Source organism: Mya arenaria, chromosome 14, assembly GCF_026914265.1.
Source record: "Mya arenaria isolate MELC-2E11 chromosome 14, ASM2691426v1".
NCBI lineage: Eukaryota > Metazoa > Mollusca > Bivalvia > Myida > Myidae > Mya > Mya arenaria.
The window spans coordinates 17,217,945-17,232,068 of NC_069135.1; the positions used below are offsets into that span (position 1 = coordinate 17,217,945).

Sequence of the window (14,124 nt, forward strand, 5' to 3'; positions counted from 1 at the left end):
AAATAGTATATGCGTATATTTACAATGTAGGTTAGTCTAGTGTTAACGAGAATTTTACAAGAAAAGTTATTCTCGATTCATAACCTTAATTAGAATACTCTGAACATAATATACGGTTTTAAATTATTAATCATGAGATATTGGTGAGTGCTAATAATAGAATGCGAATAAGCGGCGTAGAAAAGTGGAGAAAATTTACTTCCAATATCAATAATTGATTAGTTTAACCCTCATATTAAATACACTTGCAGAGAAATACACTGGACGCAGTTCGATTGCAAAACCAAACTAAATTACTGAAATGTTAACAACATTTGGCGCGCAACATAGTTTCATTTGCATCGGCAACATTACAAATTAGCTATTTACAAAATATATCAAACACTTATCAAAACAACCAGTATTTCTTTTCCTTTAATTTCTTTTACCCTAGTCCGTGTTTTAAGACATGCGTTATTTAAGTGTGTTCTCACTCAGAGTTGTTTATAATGATTGCATATTTTTATAATTGCTTTTCATTCTATTAAAAAACACCGCAGTAATTCTTCAATTCTGAAAATTTAATTAATTAACATTGTATAAGAGCGAATCAAACAACTCCAAAGTTAATTCAATATGAGTTGCAGAGATTCCGGCATCCCGTTGACTGGTGTAGGGTTGTATATTGGAGACATGAAACATTAAAGCAAATTGCTTGGGATACAATTGTAATCCATTAATAATTAAAGAACAACCTGATAATTATTGTGTACGAATCAATCAGTATAACATTCATGTGCCGTTTACTACTTGTTTCGACTGAAATTAAGTTGTGCCGTCCCTCGCCGCTTTAAAACACCCAATGAAACCCCATGCAAACAAAGAAATAATCCAAGGACAGTAAATGATTTTCTACAGTGTTCTTAATTCATGAAAAGACACCATCGCAAAAGCAAAGCAACTTTCTTTAGAATACAACCTACAATTTTAATTACATAAATTAAAATTTAGACTTTCGTGGATGTTTAAAGTCATTCTTCTGCCACAGTTTCGACTAACACTCTGTGTCAGATTTTGTGTTAAGCCGATGAGGTTGTATTTCTAAGTCAGTAAGATGACCTGAAGTAAGATCTTAATGCTAAACAAGGGCTCGTTCGCTTAGCTCAGGTCGCCCGTTTTTAAACATTTAGAATACACTATACGTGATCTAACTATTACTAAGAGACAACATAGAGGAAAGCACTTACCATTGACTTGTAGTTCGTATTGGAAAGTAGTTCACTACTCGCCAATCCCGAAGTATGCCGAAGATGACCGAGTTGTTACGAGTGTACAACTCGTATCGTCCAAGATTTCAAGATTTCAAGATTTATTTAGATCATATGTTATTACAACCATGTGATCAGAACAATAACGCTTTAACAAACAATTAATTAAACATATATATATATATAAACAAAGTGGACATATATTACATACAGTTTCCTATAATAGGAAATACTAAGACAAATAAGTCGTATTGTTTTTAAAGGAGAAAGACTATTTGACATTATATAAAAGGGATTTACAAAATATAGCCAGTTTAATTAGTTCTTTTTTTTGTTTTTACTGTTCATTAATTGATCTAACTTAATACAATTAGAGTTACGACAAAAGTACAATTTAATATTTTTCTTTCTATCGTCTGAAAAATGTTGACATTCTAACAAGTAATGAAATTCATCACCTAAACTATTACTACTACACAAATGACATGTTCTACGAAATCTCTCAACATTTTGACCACGCCCTACTTCAATAGGAAATTTGTGATTCATAATTCTAAATTTAAGCAAATACAATGAAAGATTCTTGGGTAGTATATCATAATAGCTTTAAAACCCAAAATCTTTTTTGTATACTTTATACATTTGACATTTTGGTGAATTTGAAACAATACTATACCAATTTCGAATAAATTGGTCAGATAATCTGTTTTAACCATATTTTTAAAAACAATAACACTATTAACCTGTTGTAAATCAAAGTACATACTTAATCCTAAATCATTTAAAGTATTCTTAATAATAAAGGAAAGCCATGGGGACTTAAAGTCAGAGGTAACATCATTGTGCAAAGAATATGCAGTATTATACAATAAGTGACTAATGTTGCTGCTGCTCACATCAGCAGAATTTACTATTTTACTCCAAAAGGTCAAAAGCCTAGTTTTAGCTTGTATAGAAATTGGTTTTAAACCAAGTTCACCATAAATCATACAATTAGGGGTACACTGTTTTAAATTTAAAATGAGTTTACAATACTGAAATTGGTCTAATATCTTAAGATCCTCCATAGCCCATACCTCTGAACCATATAATAATATTGGTACAATCATTGAATCGAACAAATACAATTGTAAAGAGTAAGCTAAGTTTACGAGATTTCTTTATAAGTGCAAACATTGCTTTACGAGCTTGATCTACCAAAAGTTTTTTAGTTTGAATAAATTTACCATTGTAGCTAAACATAACACAAACTCATCAACAATATCTACTTTAGCGCCATCATAGTAGAACTCCTGTTCTTTCAGTAATGTTCTTTTAGACTTACAAAAAACAATAACTTTAGTTTTACTAGGATTAACTTCTAATTCCCACATATTACAATAGTCTAGCATGGCATTCAATGCCGCCATGTTTTATCCCGTTCCATTATATTTCTGTATGCGAAGAAGGAGTATTTTTGCGACATCCACAACCCGAGCTATTGACATAATACACAAGCGCGTTAAATAACACGAACGTATACTTATGCTCAAAAGATACGCTAGTGACGTGACTGTTTTATAACATGTTGTCCAGGACAATGTTTAATAAAAAGCGTGCGATTTAGTTGAATATCGTTGTAATATATACGCAAAGTAGTTATAGAACGATTATTCCCGTTCAACTTTTTCCCGTTCCGATATGAGAGTTAAAAATGTGTAGACAAAAATAAAGAAACACTTTCAGACGTGGTATGAATTAAATACAAATGCGTTCCCTGTTATCTTTTCACACCGGTAGTTTTATTTTTGCATTTAACTTTCCTCAAATGCAATATCAACGAGGTGTGTAAGCTATACGTAATTGTTATATACATTTTCTAATTTATATCACATACTTTTATACGACTTATTGTCGTTTAACTATACGATTAACGACAAATTTCATACGCCCTTTTATGTACATGGAATAAACATAGTAATAAACACAGCAGTGAACAAATTGGAATAAGATACAAATCCTTTCTGTGTCCAAGAAATGAATTATTCAACGGCGATGTTATAAAACTGTCTGGTTGTTTAAGACAGAAATGCATATGACTTAGGTCGCATTGCCAAGAAGGCTTAGGTAAATAATTTGAAAATATAATTCACGCATACATAATTGAACCATAAACAAGATCGTCTTCGCATGTGTATCAACAGAAGAACAGAATACTTATTAATAACTTGTTCATATACAGTTCATCGTTGTTGCAATAACAAAACCACATATCAACGAACGAGATTTTAGAGTCTATTTCAAATACTTGGGGCAATACACCCATGCGCAAACAAGTAGTAAAAACATAGTTGATAGTTCATAGTCAATGGTTATCTAAATATCAAGTTTTATTAGCAAGATTAAAAATGATTTGTACAATACAATACTTGTATATATTTTTTTCTTTGACATGCTTTTGTTTTATTGCAATAGCATGAAAATAAGACTTAAATCGTAACAGACATATACAAGGAAACCCTCGAGGCAAACCGTGGATATAGCTTGTTGTCCAGCCTGATCTTATATACTTCATATTCTTAATTGATTGTTGGGTCGGACGCAGAAATACAGGAAGCAAGAACACAAACGAAGCTCGAACTCAATAGCGTAAATATCATATTTCCGTTTCCCCTGTTTTTGAATGATTAAAATGAACATCCAAAAAATAGTGAGATCTTATTTTTTATTATTATATTATTTATTCTGATACATTTTAGTAAGCTTAGTGAACATTTTTGTTCAATGATTAAATCATTTTAAAGTACGTATCAACATACATTTAGATACTTGCGGAATAAATGACTGTGCTTTCACAAACATAATGTTTCGTTGATACCTTTACAAAAAAAAATATGAACTGATTTTTTTACATGTTCGCATATCAAAGGATTCATCTATCTTATGTGCATTAGGCATATTCAAATTGAAATATTGCAACAATTTATATTCGTTTGCAGACATGTTCCATTAAAGGGACTAGACACAAGATCGGCAAATACAGTATTTCCTCAAAACAAGCCAAGAATTGTTAATATGAGATCTGATACATCACTTAGTATGATGCAATGCGTTGTACACAACGATATCAATTTAATGTAAGTATTTGACATTTTTAGCTCACCAGAGCACGAAGTGCTCAAATTGAGCTACTGTGATCGGTCTTTGTCCGTCGTCCATCCGTCAGTCAGTCCGTCCGTCAACAATTGCTTAAAACATCTCCTCTGAAACTACCTGGCCAAATTCAATGAAACTTCATAGGAAGTTTCCTTGGGTGTCCCTCTACAACAATACAACAAGGGCTCACGATTGATTAACAACAACAACATCATCAACAACAAAATGGCTGACTTCCTGTTTTGCTTTGAAAACACATCTTCTCTGAAACTACCACTCCAAATTTAATGAAACTTTACAGGAAGCTTCCTTGGGTGACCCTCTACAAAAATACAACAAGGGCTCACGATTGATCAACAACAACAACAACAACAACAACAACTACAAAATGGCCAACTTCCTGTTTTGCTTTAAAAAACAACTCTTCTAAAACTACCAGTACAAATTCAATGAAACTTTACAGGAAGCTTTCGTGGATAACCTTCTACAAAAATGCAACAAGGGGTCGCGATTGATCAACAACAACAACAATCTGGCCAACTTCATGTTTTGCTTTAAAAAATATCTCCCCTGAAATTACCAGGTCAAATTCACTGAAACTTTACAGGAAGCTTCATTGCATGACCCTCTACAAAAATACAACAAGGCATTGAGATTGATCAACAACAACAACAACAACAACAAAATGGCCGTCTTACTGTTTTGCTTTAAAAAAAAATCTCTGAAACTACCATTGCATGACCATTTACAAATATAACACAAGGCATCGTCATCAGATATGTTTAAATTGCAACATTTTTATTAATGCTTTATTACAGAGTTGTGGCCCTTTGCTTAGGTCAGCGTTTTAGGGCCACCATGGCCCACTTATTTCTTGCAATGGTTTCATCTTGTGTCGAGTCTCTCTAAGTGTACTGTACATACTTTTCCATTGCTATCTCAATATCGTATGCAAAGTTGGATTTCGGACTAGTACATATAATGTCAATTCTAAGGCTGGAAGGATATGTTCTATTTCATTGCAGGTTTTCCTAAAATTTTATTTGAATAATATTAAAAGTATCTTTGTATAACAGGCGGTCATATTGGTAGCAGCAGGGGCGTCTATTGTGAGTGTTTGGCACAGTTTCGATTATTTTTATAATATTATGTGTGATGTAGCGATTATGACAATGTTTAAGAGTTAAACACGTCTGTAGATAATAAGTTGCAATCATGAAAAAATATTTTTCATTTATATTAAAAGGTACATGGAAAAAGGACAAAACCCGATAAAATTTAGCTTAAAACTTATCTCTGCTATCAATTCATTTTCCATATATCTATTAAATGATAAACTTGATCGAAACATTTGGTTAAATCTTCTGCTACTTAATAGTTTCGATATAAAATGATTGTTCCAATATTTAAATTTGCATATGCCTATGCACACCTTAAACCAACACAAAACCAGTGTGCTTAAGTTGATTCTGTTATAAGGTACTTCATATTGTTCGATAAATTGGGGCCAGTGATGATCCGGCCGTAAACCATACTCAGCAGAACAATAAAGAGAACATATTGGACAAAAGCATATGGACACTAGTTTTGATTACTGTCACAGAAATTCCCGTTAACAGAAAGTAAACAGTGTCGTAGTTTGTATACTCTTGCTTCATTCGGTCACAGAAATTCCCAACAGAAATTAAACAGTGTCGTAGTTTGTATACTCTTGCTTCATTCGGTCACAGAAATTCCCAACAGAAATTCAACAGTGTAGTAGTTTGTATACTCTTGCTTCATTCGGTCACAGAAATTCCCGTTTACATGAAGTAAACAGTGTAGTAGTTTGTATACTCTTGCTTCATTCGGTCACAGAAATTCCCGTTTACATGAAGTAAACAGTGTAGTAGTTTGTATACTCTTGCTTCATTCGGTCACAGAAATTCCCGTTTACATGAAGTAAACAGTGTAGTAGTTTGTATACTCTTGCTTCATTCGGTCACAGAAATTCCCGTTTACATGAAGTAAACAGTGTAGTAGTTTGTATACTCTTGCTTCATTCGGTCACAGAAATTCCCGTTTACATGAAGTAAACAGTGTAGAAGTACGTTTACTCTAGTTTCATTATGTCTAAAAAAAATTAAGTAAACTGTGTAGATGAATGAATACTCTTGTTTTATGGTGCCAAAAATCCCGTTTACAGGAAGCAAACCGTGTGTAAGTATGTATATATATATATGTGAAAGGTAGCCTTAATACAATATATTTCTTCTAACTGAACCACATAATTACAGACAATTTATTTCATATAAGCCATAATTATACTTTCTAGATAATATCATGGCTCAGACGCCCAGTTGCAAAATCAATGAGCCGAAATAAATTCTCTTGGTTAATATTTCATATGAGATGATCAAAACATGTGTTTATTTCTGAGGATCTTCTGTGGATATTTGATAGCCCTCTGTATGTATGATATATACATTCCCTGTGTTAATTTAACGAATAACTAGCACATCGCCTTTATTATTCTATGACACATAGCTATTGGTTTCAGTGACGATAGTGATGATGGCTAGAGCTGCATGCCTCTTAAATAGGATTTGTTATATAATTAGGTTTCCTTACATGGTTCATGAACCACTTCCCGGTAGAATATGTATGTAAATCATGATATTTTGCAAGGTTATTGAAGATCATTTCCTGTTGGAAATTGCATTAAAGTTAGAAAACATGGTATTTAAACACTAACAAACGTATATGTATCCGAAATATAACATCTGCATGTAGTGATACGCTGTAATATTAATCACTAGAACCATTGGTGTTAATTAGTTATCTTATACGAAAATTATACGGATATGTTTAACACGTCAATCGACGCCCAACATATCACCTTCTGAAGAAACTTCAAGGCATTGGTCGTCTCAACTACTTCTAGTGAATATCGTATTTTACATTTGTTACGGCAAACTTGACCAATCTTTAATAAAAGGCAATCGCTTCCGAACTTTTGTGAAAATAACTAGTGGATTAGCTGTTTTGTTTAGTTCTTGCATTTTATTGATATTTTTCCAAAATTCACCTGTTCAAAACATGCCGCTTGGTTTAGACTGGCCCCGCAACAACATCATCGCTTAGCATTTTTAACTAGAGATGTGTTACCATATAGATTATGTTTCTATAGACGAGACTGGTCAACTCCCTTCTTCGTTAACTTATCACCTCGGTAAAGGCATTGTTGCTTCGATAGCTGGTCCCATTATGGCAAGTTACTATCATTGTTCATTAATAAACTTTATAAGTCAAGTGAAAGTTGTATTAGTATATTCATTAAGAACATTGGCAATACGCAAAGAACAAACTAGATGGCATTTAATGACCTTATAAATTCAGTGAAAAACAGATATGAAATAAGTATGAAATAATTTTTGCAACATTTTACCGAAAAGACAAATACGTGATGTTAGGCATTTCATCTATCTGTAGCAATATTATTCAATAGCTGATACATTGCATATAGGCCAGTCCATAAAATACCTCAATATACACTATGTCCCAATAATGGGGACACATTAACAAATGTGATATTCATTTTCTATGACATTCATATGACATTTAACACATTTTCTATCTTCGCAATTATTATATATTCCTTCTTTAATCTAAAAAATGTGTGCCGAACATCTTAATTTAGTAAGTTTTATCCTTAACTGATTGCTAGTGATACAAATTAAATATCTTCAGTCGCTTAATCTTGATTGAAATTACATAGCACTGTAGTTTTCTGAATTTCTGACATGTGTATACTATTGTTGTTGGTAACTATCATATACACATCTAACAATAAGTTATATCGGTAAGTTTGTTACATTTTACATGAAAATAAATGTGCAATTCAAACTTTCTAATTCAACAACTGTATCAAATAAACTGTCCGTGTTTCCTATATGTTTACCATCAACATACTTCATATTAAACACCTTATACATAAGAGACACAGGATCGTTTGTTCTTAAACCAGTAAGAATTATATGATTCCTGAACAAATTAAATAGGAATCTTGCCATTTTTCCACATACTGCAGATTTGCATGATTGCTTTCTTACACATGTAATTTGTTTCAAGAATTGTAGTTGTACTCTCTCGACATCCTGGGCTTTATGGAATGCCCGGCTTTATTGAAACCTCATACTTCAGAACCATAATTAAATGTATCATAGCATCAAAAAGTGTATTTTATCACGTATATCTAAAAGCATAACATCAAAAAAGTATATGCAACGAGAACGAAGCACGCAGTGTCTGCTCCGAAAACCTTTTTTGGCGTTTGCATGCAGGGGCAAGTAGCGTTGAGTTGACACGTCCCTTTGACCCCGCCCCTCGACCCCATTTGTTTAAAAAATCCCCAGGCTTATCTATAATGATCGGGGAACTGTTACAAATGAAGAAACAAAGATTTTTTGTATATTATAGTATTTTAACAAAGATAATTTGTATAAGGTAATAATTAATTACAGTTCCCCCGTTATTATTTATAGGCCTTGGATTTTTTTTAATGGGAGGGGGGGGGGGGGTGCGTGGTCAAATAGTTTTATCTAAACAACGCAACCTGCCCCTGCGTTTACAAGAATAATTGTGTGATAAAGATACAAATAGATAGATAAATTTGTTAGAAACGGCCAACTTATAACCATCATAGAGCTAAATCATTTTCTATTCCATTTCTATTTTTAAAAAACATAACGAAGCTTTTGTCTACTGATATGGCAGTATAAGACCGGCCAGTCAGCTACCGAAGGTATCTATTGACCGAGGCATAGAAGGATATTTCCTTATGGCCCGAAGTGATGTGTTATATTTCTTATATTATATCAGAAACTTATATTACCAATCCATATTTTAAAAGCCCTTTTGATGTGTTTTATTGAACAAAGCAAGCAAAGCCGCACTCAACAGTTTTATGACGTGTACTATTTTTGGACAAGTCCGGATTTGCTATAAATACGTTATGACCTCTGATGTTATAAAACTGGATTTTTATTAAAATGTAATGATAAACGGACCGATCGACTTTATATACACAAAGAAGGGACACATTGTTATGTTAGGTATAATACTTACAGACCTAACCTAAGTAACACCATGCAGGTTTTGTTATTCTTAGTAAATGTTGAAGTCCATCTTATCAAGGTGTCTGTAATGCACCAGTCAATTGTAACCACGCCCCCCCCCCCCGGTCGGGGAATAGCGGGGACTTTGGCTTTCGGTCCAGCCAGAACTGCTCGTGAAACCCCCGCCAAATGCCCCCGCACCCAAGGGACTCTAGTTAAGGCCCATTCCCCGCTATATTTGGCGTAAAGACAAAACCACCGCATTCACCCGGCACTGCGGGGCCACCTGAAAGGTAAAAACACGGCCCATTTCCCCGGTATACCCCCGGACCTAGGAGGGGGGGGGGGCATGGTTACAATTCACTGGTGCATAAATAGACCTGCATCGTCAGCAAACAAAACATATACAAATAAGGTCTTCAATAGTGAAAATGTTAATACTAACATTTTTTTAAACTGAAATAACAATGGTGAAAGAGCTTGACACCGTAATACTGTCAAATTAATTACTATAATGCGATTTTACACGTACGTATACATGACTTCACTTTTTCATAAATTGTTGTAAGCATAAGCACACGTTTTAACGCACCTTATTGTCATAATTTATACCATAGACCATTTCTAAATACAACATCGAATGCCTTGCTGAAATCATTAAAGGCACAATAAAACGTTCGTTTATGGTTATGCACAACCTTATTTATAATAGATGACAATACGAACATACCGTCTGCAGTAATTCGTTTGCCTCTAAAACAACATTGACAATCTGTGAGAAGGCTAACATAATCAGGCCATTTCCGCAATCGTGTATCCAGCAATATAGAAAAGAATTTAGAAAACATACTTGTAATGGTTACATTGTCCATAATTGTAAACATCGTTAAGATTTCCCCTTTTTAAGCACCGGTGCCATGATACCTTATGTCCACCTCAATGGGCAAACACAGTTTTCATTCCTATAATTTAAAAGTTTACACAAAATAAGTGCAAAGCATTGAAATTCAATAAATATTTCAGACGTTCGATCATCTACAACACTGTTTTTAATTTCTTCTTTTTATAACTTTTTACGTTTTCTAATGAGTTTTGACTACTACTTCTTAATTTAAAATCTTGTAACTAATTATAAATTTATATTAATGTGTTCATTTTTTGAGAGTTAGCAATATCATCGTTTGTTTCAATATATATTATATTTATTAGTTCGATCATTTTTATTTCTTTCAAAAATTTATGACGCTGCGTTAAAGCCAAATTATGTAATATAAATTATCTATTGTTTCGAGTATGAGGAGAAAGTTATAAGCCTCAGGGGACAGATCCCCCAGTGGGAAAATTTACCCTAAGGTTCCAAAAGGTACACCTAAATATGTGCTTACAAACATAAATACACACGGGGTAAATTTTCACTCTAGGTTAATTTAGCTCAAGTTTAGAAGTTAAGAAAGGTTTTTATTGTCATATATAGTACCTGTATATAGTTGACATACAAAAGAAAATTAATATGAATACAACTGTATTTATTAAATCAATCGTTTTCTGAAATTTCTTGGCTGACTGTTTCCATTAATGTCTGAAGTATATATAATAACATGTTTATATTTATATAATTTATTTGTATTTTGTTTTTAAGTTTTCAATGGAGATTCATGTGCTATCAAAATTGAGTGCTAACCTTTCAGACACATTTAATCAAAAGTTATCGGTCTCCAATTCCAGCTGATACTTTGGAAATTATCATTTTAAACCCATTTTAGATTTTAATTTGTTTTAAGACTGCGAACAAAACAAACATAAATACGTGCAGTTTGAATGTTTTCTGACAATATGACTTTTTTCTCTTTTCGAGAGACACGGCTTTCTTTATTATTTCCTCAAATTACGGAAAAGTAATATCGCTAAGGTAATAAAAGTGGTTTAAAATACAGTATTGATATCATGTGCCAGCAATATAAGCTTTAGCATTATGTCTTATGTACTTTTCAATACAGACTATAGACATTTTATCAAAAATATTAGATTTCCTCAGTCGCCATGTAAACGCATTACTATAACAACCAAAACGGGCAAAAATTGCCCCTGTAGGTATATTCGGCCCCTGTAGATATATTCGACCCCTGTAGGTATATTCGGCCCCTGTAGGTATATTCGACCCCTGTAGGTGTATATTCGGCCCCTGTAGGTATATTCGACCCCTGTAGGTATATTCGGCCCCTGTAGGAATATTCGGCCCCTGTAGGTATATTCGGCCCCTGTAGGTATATTCGACCCCTGTAGGTATATTCGGCCCCTGTAGGTATATTCGGCCCAGGGTTCTAATTTGCCAAGTACAAGTCGAGCGGTTAGAGCGAAAAGGTTATATCTTCTTCTTTATTTAATGTCAACAATTTATTAGAACATACTGTTTTTGTATCGCTTGTTCATAATACAATGCGTGTGCAAGGTATTAACATTTAGTGCAATGTATCTAAAATCAGCATGACCCACTGTTTGTATTTTTTCCAGCACTAAATGGCAAAGGACATATGACCTAAGACCAATAACTGAACACATATGTATAAGGCGATAGTATATCTTATCAGTATAGGATATCATGTTCATGCCTATGTGAAACTGAAGCATTTCTACATTAATTAGACACAAGGAAGATATGAGATATCAGGGAATTACGATGCCATATTGAATTATTAAGTTCCGGCTAAGGCTTTGTATGTTTATCATATTCAAAGAACAACCCTTAGTGCAAAACAAGTGAACTGCTTATTCCTTTCAAGAGCTTATAGGGACTCGCTCATGTTTTGACACCAACATGTATTTCCCGGTAATACATCTGAAAACACTAATATTATAACTATTTTCCTCTTTGATACCGAAATTGCAGGAAAAATACAGTTAAAGTATAAACAGATAGTCTTGTTTTAATGGGGAAGGAACCCATGCCTGTATAGTCAAGGCAAAATTAGAAGGGATTTGTTATGTTAGTGTAATTTTATGTGTGTATACATACAATGTTTCATTCAAAAAAGTTTGTATTCAAATGACTTCACATTCATGCGTTATATATTTTGAGTATACTTGTGAATATGAACACTTAACACCGGGTCATTTTTCTGTTGTGTGTTAAAGGAACTAGACACCAGATGATACACTTGCAATAAAAAAAGAAATTTGTCAAAAACTTACATAATATTGCTATCGTTGTGTACACAAATTGCATTTTCCGAACTGATGTATCATATCGCGTATGACACATGCATCTTCTGCAGTTTTTGCGTATTTTTCCAATTCGAGATGAACTGACTTTGAGTTTGTCCACCGCGTTAATACCTGAACATTTATAAATAACGTCGGAATATGTATCGTTCTAATGACTTTTTAACGCTAAATAAACTCAATATAATCTCGGAAACCATTATGCGCTATTTTAAACGGGTAAACTCAGCTAAGACAGCGACAAAATATTCTTTTAATCATGTAAAGTGATGTTTTATCGGTCTCATATGAGCGAGCTCGTATCGACAATTCTAGGTTTGTTTTGATGACATACCGTACTCGCTGATTTGGGACCATCTGTTGTTCAGTCCCTTTAAGACTACAGGCGATAGTTAACAAAATCAATGAACGGCAAGTTCGTCTGTGAAGTTCTGTTATACGGCTGATTTACGTATGTATGCGCTTGGTTGACACGAATAACTCTCTCGTGAAGGTCTGTGTAAGGAATTTTGCGGGGAAATTTACACGATGAATACTTTTGTTCCCGCAACCGTTAAAAGGTCGGTACCCTGAAATCACTGTATTGCCTTAAAAAAGTTCGAACGATTTTAAATTCATTCCTTTGTAAATGTATTCTCTTTTAGTATTTTCTGCGAATGTCTTTTAATCATAAGATCTTAATTTGGAAGAAAGTAAAAGAAATTTATGGATATCAATAGATAACAATGGTGTTGTGATTTGTAAACGCCAATGCTGTAAAGATGGTTGTTGTTGTTGTCGTTGTTGATAAAATTTATGTTAGTATTATCAGATTTATCTCCCTTTGTTTTTATGCGATATTACCTGAAATAACAAGTGAAATACGTTTATTACGAAGAACGATATGTAATACCAAGCTGGCATTGAGGTTTCTTTCTTTCTTTCATTCTTTCTTTCATTCTTTCTTTCTTTCTTTCTTTCTTTCTTTCTTTCTTTCTTTCTTTCTTTCTTTCTTTCTTTCTTTCTTTCTTTCTTTCTTTCTTTCTTTCTTTCTTTCTTTCCTTCCTTCCTTCCTTCCTTCCTTCCTTCCTTCCTTCCTTCCTTCCTTCCTTCCTTCCTTCCTTCCTTCCTTCCTTCCTTCCTTCCTTCCTTCCTTCCTTCCTTCCTTCCTTCCTTCCTTCCTTCCTTCCTTCCTTCCTTCCTTCCTTCCTTCCCTTTCTTTCTTTCTTTCTTTCTTTCTTTCTTTCTTTCTTTCTTTCTTTCTTTCTTTCTTTCTTTCTTTCTTTCTTTCTTTCTTTCTTTCTTTCTTTCTTTCTTTCTTTCTTTCTTTCTTTCTTTCTTTCTTTCTTTCTTTCTTTCATATAAAATGCATGCAAAATGCGCATGTGATTTCAGTACGTTGACTTCCATTTCATTTTAAAAAACAACAAAATGTCAACATGATTATA

The 14,124-nt window shown here is 33.4% G+C and overlaps 1 protein-coding gene across 1 annotated transcript in view; it reads left to right on the plus strand.

The window, feature by feature from the left end:
• The window catches only part of LOC128218036 (uncharacterized), a 93,887-nt gene that overhangs the window by 295 nt on the left and 79,468 nt on the right, over nt 1-14,124 (plus strand). The window lies entirely within an intron of this gene.